Raw genomic sequence first — 7,582 nt, forward strand, 5'->3', positions numbered from 1 at the left:
TGGAGGAAGAATCATTAACAACCTGAGATATGCAGATGATACAACTTTGCTTGCTGAAAGTGAGGATGACTTGAGGCACTTACTGAGGAAGATTGAAGAATACAGTCTGCAGTATGGATTACATCTCAATATAAAGAAGACAAAAATCCTCACAACTGGACCTATAAGCAGCATCATGATAAAAAGGAGGAGAAAAGATTGAGGTTGTCAAAGAATTCACATTGCTTGGTTCTACAATCGAGGCCAATGGAAGCAGCAGTCAGGACATTAGACGACATGTAGCACTGGGCAGGTCAGCTGCGAAGGAACTCTTTCAGGTGCTAAGGAGCAAGGATGTCTCCTTGAGGACTGAGCCATGATATTTGACACAAGCCATGATATTTCCAATCACCTCATATGCACGTGAGAGCTGGACAATGAATAAGGAAGACCGAAGAAGAGTTGACGCTTTTGAGTTGTGGTGCTGGCGAAGAATGCTGTAAGTACCAGGGACAGCTAAAAGAATTAACAGATCTGTCTTGGAGGAAGTGCAGCCAAAATGCTCCTTGGAAGTGAGAATGGCCAGACTTGTCTCAACTACTTTGGTCATGTTGTCAGAAGGGACCATTCCCTGGAGAAGGATGTCATGCTTGGTAAGGTGGAGGGTCAATGAAAGAGAGGAAGGCCTTCAATGAGATGGATTGACACAGTGGCTGCAACAATGGGCTCAAGTATAGCAGAGATTATGGAGCCGGCATGGGATCAGGAGATGTTTTGTTCTGCTGTGCATGGGGTAGCTATGAGGCAGAAACGACTCGATGGCACCTAACAACAACAACAACAACACCTTACTTATAACATACCCCTTAGTGATTAAGAAGCACTGTTCTAATTTTCTAATTTTGCAGCTGTGTTAGATTATAAACAGATTGTAAGATTTAAGAGTATTGTTTCTTCTTTTGCCACCTCATGGCTGAAGCTCCTGACAAAGGCTATGGGAAATAGTAGACTAAAAAGACACTTCCCTCCTAATCTCCTTCTTGGGACTTAGCATCAAAGCTATTTGGGAATTTGTCAATTGTTTCTCCGTTGTTCTGCATGCACTGGTTTGTGATCTTTGCCAGAAAACGTTAGCCAAGTTGTGATTTGATAGGGAACAAAATCCAGGAGGAGCCATGACTGGACCCCTAGAACAAAATACTCAGAATGGGATAGTTTGTTTCCTAAACTTTGGAAGCTATTCGATCTACTCTCTCGCTTCTTCTTTTGTTTTCTTTGCAAAAGTGAAATCCTGAAGGGCCACAACTGCTGTATGACCTCAACTGACCACCTCAGTTAATTTCTTAAATGCACACCACTGTTTCTAATGGTGCAGAAAAGATCCAAGCTCAGAAAATCAAGGGCATAGTGAGACTACATCCACTAGGCTTCAAAACTCTGCAGTGCTGCAAGGAGAGAGCTAGGTCAGAACTGGGCTGAGTAACATGAAATGCTAGAGAAGCAATGAAAGAAAATGACTAATCAAAAGCTCCCAACATGTACCTTATTGATCAAAGAAATGTCACTTTCTGCTGATCAGAGAATATTACTGCCAGAAGGACAAGACCTTTAGATGTTGTCTAGTTCCACTCTCTTATATTACATATAAGAAACATGGATAGAAAAGTGACCTGTCCAAGACAGTGCTGGACTATGCTTAGGTATTTTTTCTACTCAACTATATTACCTTTCTTAATACATGGAAGAAAAATAAAGGATGTTTCTAAGTCCATTTTCTTGATTACTATATTGTAGTCTATGTGAATGATGCTCCTTGGATTTGTGTAGTGTCCAGCTTATATGGCTATTGATGGTCGCCTGATAAATGGACTTGCTTTAAAACTGAGGGATAAAGAGTTTGTAGAAGGAAAATCACATCAAATTAGACAAAGCTTGCAGTGCTAATGTTAGAAGAAATGGGCTTGAGGAGAGATTACTCTTGTGGGCCTATTACAAAAATGATTCAGCTCTGGGCTCACGAAGACAATGAGGTTTGCCTGCTTTTCTGTGTGTGACTGACAGACTCCTTTAAGCCATGTAATTAGAAAGCTCCTCTCCCTTTTCCTAGCCTCGGTGCCAGTCCTTTGCCTCACTGTTAGCCTGGCTTTTTGGTTTCCAGTCTCCTTTTCAGGGGCCCTTCTAGTCTCCCCCACTGACAGCACCTGCATAGAAATGACAAAATGGCTTTGATTTTCCTGGAATCCAGATTCTGGACCCACCCAGGCCATCTGCCGTTAGATGTCCTTTTGAACCCTGTGGGAACTGGTTTCCTGGAGTCACCTTCAGGTCAAACAGTTTAGTAAACAGCTTAGCAGAGACCACTTTGCCTTAGGTATTGGGTTCTTTAGGGGGGCTCTGGTGGCTTTGTGCCTAAGGCATTGGACTGCTAACCAGAAGGCTGAAGGTTCAAACCCACCAGCCACTCTTCAGAAGGACAACTGGACAATCTACTTCCATAGAGATACCACCTCGGAAACCCAAGGAGGGGTCACTATGAGTCAGGATACACTCGATGGCAGTGAGTTTATTGGGTCCTTTTGGAAAATTATCTCTGTGCAGCCAGCTTTGAGAAGCAAGGTCTGACTAGAAGCTGTTTTTTAGGATACATCGTATGTCCTTGATGACTCCTGCAGTAACCTGCCCTGCGTTTTGATCCAATCTCTTGAGAAATTAACCTAACAATGGCCTGTATAACCCACTTTCACTGTCTTCTATTCAGAGTGTCTTCTCAACAGGTTTTGGTGACACTACCTGATTCAAGTTGTATCTACTCAGAATAAATATATTCTATTACACTAATTTTTTAGTGTTTCTCTAAGCAGCCTTCCTTGTGTTTTATTGACTATGCAAAGTCATTTGATTGTGTGGATCAAATTATGGATAACATTGAGAAGAATGGGAATTCCCGAACACTTGATTGTACTCATGAGGAACCTGTACATAGACCAGGAGGCTGTCGTTCAAACAGAAAAAGGGAACAGTGCATGGTTTAAAATCAAGAAGGGAGTGCATCAGGGTTGTATCCTTTTACCATATTTATTCAATCTGTATGCTGAGCAAATATTCCTAGAAGCTGGACTATATGAAGAAGAATGTGGCATCAGGATCGGAGAAAGAATCATTAACAACCTGCAGTACGCTGACGACACAACTTTGCTTGCTGAAAGTGAGGATGACTTGAAGTACTTACTGATAAAGATTGAAGAATATAGTGTGCAGTATGGATTACATCTTAATATAAAGAAAACAAAAATCCTCATAACTGGACCTATAAGCAGCATTACGATAAATAGAGAAAAGATTGAATTGTCAAAGACTTCACATTGCTTGGTTCTACAATCAATGCCAATGGAAGCAGCAGTCAGGATATCAGATCATGTATAGCACTGGGCAAATCGGATGCAAGGGACCTCTTTCAAGTGCTGAAGAGCAAAGATGTCTCCTTGAGGACTAAGGTGCGCCTGACACAAGCCATGGTATTTTCAATCACCTCATATGCATGTGAGAGCTGGACAATGAATAAGGAAGACCTAAGAACAGTTGAAGTTTTTGAGCTGTGGTATTGATGAAGAATGCTGAGTACCGTGGACTGCTAAAAGAACTGACAGGTCTGTCCTGGAGGAAGTGCAGCCAGAATGCTCCTTGGAAGCGAGAATGGCCAGACTTCATCTCACATACTTTGGTCATGTTGTTAGAAGGGACCATTCCCTGGAGAAGGATGTCATGCTTGGTAAGATGGAAGGTCAACGAAAGAGGGGATGGCTCTCAAGGAGGTCGATTGACATGGTAGCAGTAGTGATTGGCTCAAGTGTAACAAGCTGGCTCAGGACTGGGCAGTGTTTCGTTCTGCTTTGCATAGGGTTGCTATGAGTCGGAAATGACTCTACTCTACGGCACTTAGCAACAACAACAACAAGCAGCCTAGGTTTTTTGAAAATAATATGTCAGAATGGGTTCACTCCTCTTGACTTATGCTTGCTTCACTTCATCTTAGTGGGCCTAACTTTGGGCCGCAGAACAGGGGAGATAATCTTGAGAACTGGAAATTTCAGAAAGTTGGAGAAATATTTTAACCAATAGTAGAATCAGTTTGAATTTGAATTATTGAGAAATGGGGAAGTTGATGAGTGAGAGAGTCGAGGTGGGGGTAGTTAAGGGAACAGAACAGGAATCCGTTTGGGAGCTGAGAGAAGTTTTCTTAAAATGTGAAAATAACTTTGCAAAGGAATGTTTACCCAAAAACTAATCTAAAGAAAAAACAACTTACACACCATAATCTAAATGTCACTTGATCCCCAGAGAGAATGAGCTCACAAGTTAAAAGGAGAAGGATCCTCTCCAACTATTAAATGTATTTTTTTTAAAGGCCCTTGTGGGTTTTAATTGGTTCCAGGAAACACAGGCCCTCATCCCTGGGGAGGTGTCTTTGCAGATGCTAATAGAAGGGCTGAGAAGCTAAATGTTCAGAAAGGAAATGGGGGTGGCGGGTGCAAAGGGCACAGAGGTCAGCCAGAAATATTCTGTCAATGGTGGTTTTAGCTGATAAATTCAGCCAGATTTTGAGATCAAATATTTGGAACTGGATAAACTCCCTCTGGGGTTGCTTTTGTTTATCATACTTTCCTGGCCGTTGGAGTGCAGAGTGCTATCACTAAACGAATTTAGAAAGCAATTCCAAGTTTTCTAAGGCTCAATCCTAGGAATGGAAAACAGCTCTGCGGGTTGGTTTTAAAGAGTCATAAACAAAACCCAGTGAGCAGCCTTAATAAATGTGCTGCCTGAGCAATGTGGGTAGTTGAAAATACAGCCACCCAATTGTAAGCAGCTTGGTGTCCCTGGAGAAGACAGGGGAACAACCAGGTCTCCTGATTCCCAGCCTAGTCCTTTTATTATAAACTTGACACTATGGTACATAAGTCAACATTTTAAGTATAAAAATAGCTTTAAAAATGACCAGTTCCACTCATCTTAGTGTTGATTCTGGCTCATGGCGACTCCATGTGTGTCAGAGTGGACCTGTGCTCCATAGGGTTTTCAAAGGCTGCCTTTTTGTAAGTGGATTGCCAGGCATTTCTTCTGAGGCACCCTGGGGGTGAACTGGAACCTCCAGTCATTAGGTTAGCAGCCAAGCATGTTAACTATTTGCACCACCCAGGGATTCCTCACAAATGAAGTTGAGTTATATACTAAGTGAGATTGATAAACGTACTATCCCTCAGTCATCATACACAATCTAGATTTCTAAGCTACCTTTTCTCACCACCTAAGGCTATCAAATCAAAAGGTCCTGAGAGAGATGCTGCTATCCAGTCAGGAGGAAGGGAAGCTTGGGGAGCTTAGAGAACCATGAGCTAAGGGGCTGGTGTGCAGGGACCCATTATAGTGCTGTCATTTCAGGAGACTACTTTTTCCCTTTCTGTAAAACCTCCAAACTCCCCCCCCCCCCCCCCCCCCGCCATAAGGGCTAGTGCCTATTGTTCTACCTCTGAAACTCCATTTGTTGGCTTCTGAACACACTTTTGTCACTTTGCTTTAGGAAAACAAAATCTGGTGGAATCCATTTTACTGCAGGTTACTTAAAGAGACACTAGGAAATTCATCCATCCCATCCATTCTCTCCCTTCATCTTTACCTACAACCCACATTCTAGTCGTTTTGTGTCAAAATGTCTCCAAAGTGATTACTAATCAAGCATGTATTCTGCTACCACTGAGTGTTGAGCAGTTTCCATTCATTCTACAGATCTTCAGTAAGCTCCTGCGATCCAGGTAGCATTGTAATTATTGGGGAACCAAAGAGTACAATCTTGGTCCTTCCACAGTCCAGGGGGAAGTCAGAGAGTAAACCCCCAATGACAATAACTCTGGTAATAAGAGCTCTATCAGAGGTACAGTGTGAGATCATGGGCATCCAGGAAAGGGGTACGTACAAAGAAGAGGAGAATGAAGGATTACTTTTCTTGGGTCCCTGGGTGGTGCAAATGGGTAACCCACTAGGTTCCTAATGGAAAAGTTGGCAGTTGAGTCTACTGAGAGGCCTCAGAAGAAAGGCCTGACAATGTACTTCTGAAAAATCAGTAATTGGAAAACCTATGGAGTACTGTTCTACTCTGACACACATGGGATCACAATGAGTAAGAATCAACTGGCACAACTTTGCTTACCAAAACCAAACCCACACCTGTCGAGTCAGATCTAACTCATAGCAACCCCTCCTTGGGTTTCCAAGACGGTATCACTACTGTTAGAGCTTCGTTGGTACTCAACGACCACGCCACACACCAGGGTACCAGACAGGAGATTTTATTTAAAGAGACGAAAGGGTGGCTGCGCCAAGGAAGGACAGAAGAAGAAGAAGAGGACGAGCAAGGGAGAGAGTTGTTGTTGTTATTTGCCGTCGAGTCGGCCCCAACTCATAGCGACCCCTCCTTGAGTTTCCTAGGCAGTTATCACTACGGAAGTAGGATTGCCCAACCTTCCTTCCGAGGAGTGGCTGGTGGGTTTGAATCGCCAGCCTCCTGGTTAGCAGTCAAGTGCCTTAGGCACTATGCTACCAGAGATCCTAGGGGAGAGAGTGGTCTTATATAAACCCGGGTTTAGGAGGTTGTACATCAGAACTGGGGGAAAGGGTCTTAACCTCTCAGAAGTTATGTTGCCTTTTAAAATTCGCGCCTTGCAGGAAGTTCAGTTTCGACTTCCTTTAACTGACTTATGACCTTGGGCGGGGCAGCAGGGAATGAATAAGAACCTGGAAGAGCCACGCAAGATGGCGTGGCATATCTCTAACAACTACGGAAGCAGATTGCCCAACCTTCCTCCTGAGGAGTGGCTGGTGGGTTTGAACCTCCAGCCTTCTATTTAGCAGTCAAATGCCTTAGGCACTACACCACTAGAGCTCCACAACTTTGCTTGGAAGACTAGTAAGGGATAGTCCTGTGGGTAGGATGCAAATGAGAAGGGAGGAGGGGAAGTCCACTCTAAGCCCAGGGAAAAGCATGCTCAGAGGAACAGAGGTGAGAAGGCTCATGTCTGGTGAACATGGTAGCCAGAGAGTGGCAGGAAAGGAAGATGAAGAGTGGAGTAAGGGTCAAATCATGGAGGGTTTGCAAACCATGCCAAGGCACACAGAAGTTTGGACATGACTCTCAAGGAAATGGAGAGCCATTGAAGGCTTTCAAGCAGAAAGCAGAGATGATCTGAGTTCAATTTTAGAACAATCAGCCAGATTAGAATGAGGAGAATAGACTGGTGGTGAGGTGAGCCTGCAGACAAATTAGATTGGGGTTCCCAAATGATTTCTCAGCAACCTTTGCCCCACTTTGGCAACTTGTAAATGCTAGAGAATGTGGATCCTGTACAGAGAGGGAATGTTCCCTCTGAGAACAATTCCACAGGGAGACTCTCCACAGTTCTTTCCACATAGAGTTGAGTCTATTTCCTAGGACTTTTCCTATACCCCTAAATAAAGTTCCAGGTAAGAAAACCTGATATATACATACATATATATATATTAAAAAAAAAAAAAACCTGCCATCCGACTCATAGCAGCTTCTCCTTGGGTTTCC

The sequence above is a fragment of the Orycteropus afer genome, unplaced genomic scaffold (genome assembly GCF_000298275.1).
Source record: "Orycteropus afer afer isolate SDZICR_OR568_19922 unplaced genomic scaffold, OryAfe1.0 scaffold00024, whole genome shotgun sequence".
Taxonomy (NCBI): domain Eukaryota; kingdom Metazoa; phylum Chordata; class Mammalia; order Tubulidentata; family Orycteropodidae; genus Orycteropus; species Orycteropus afer.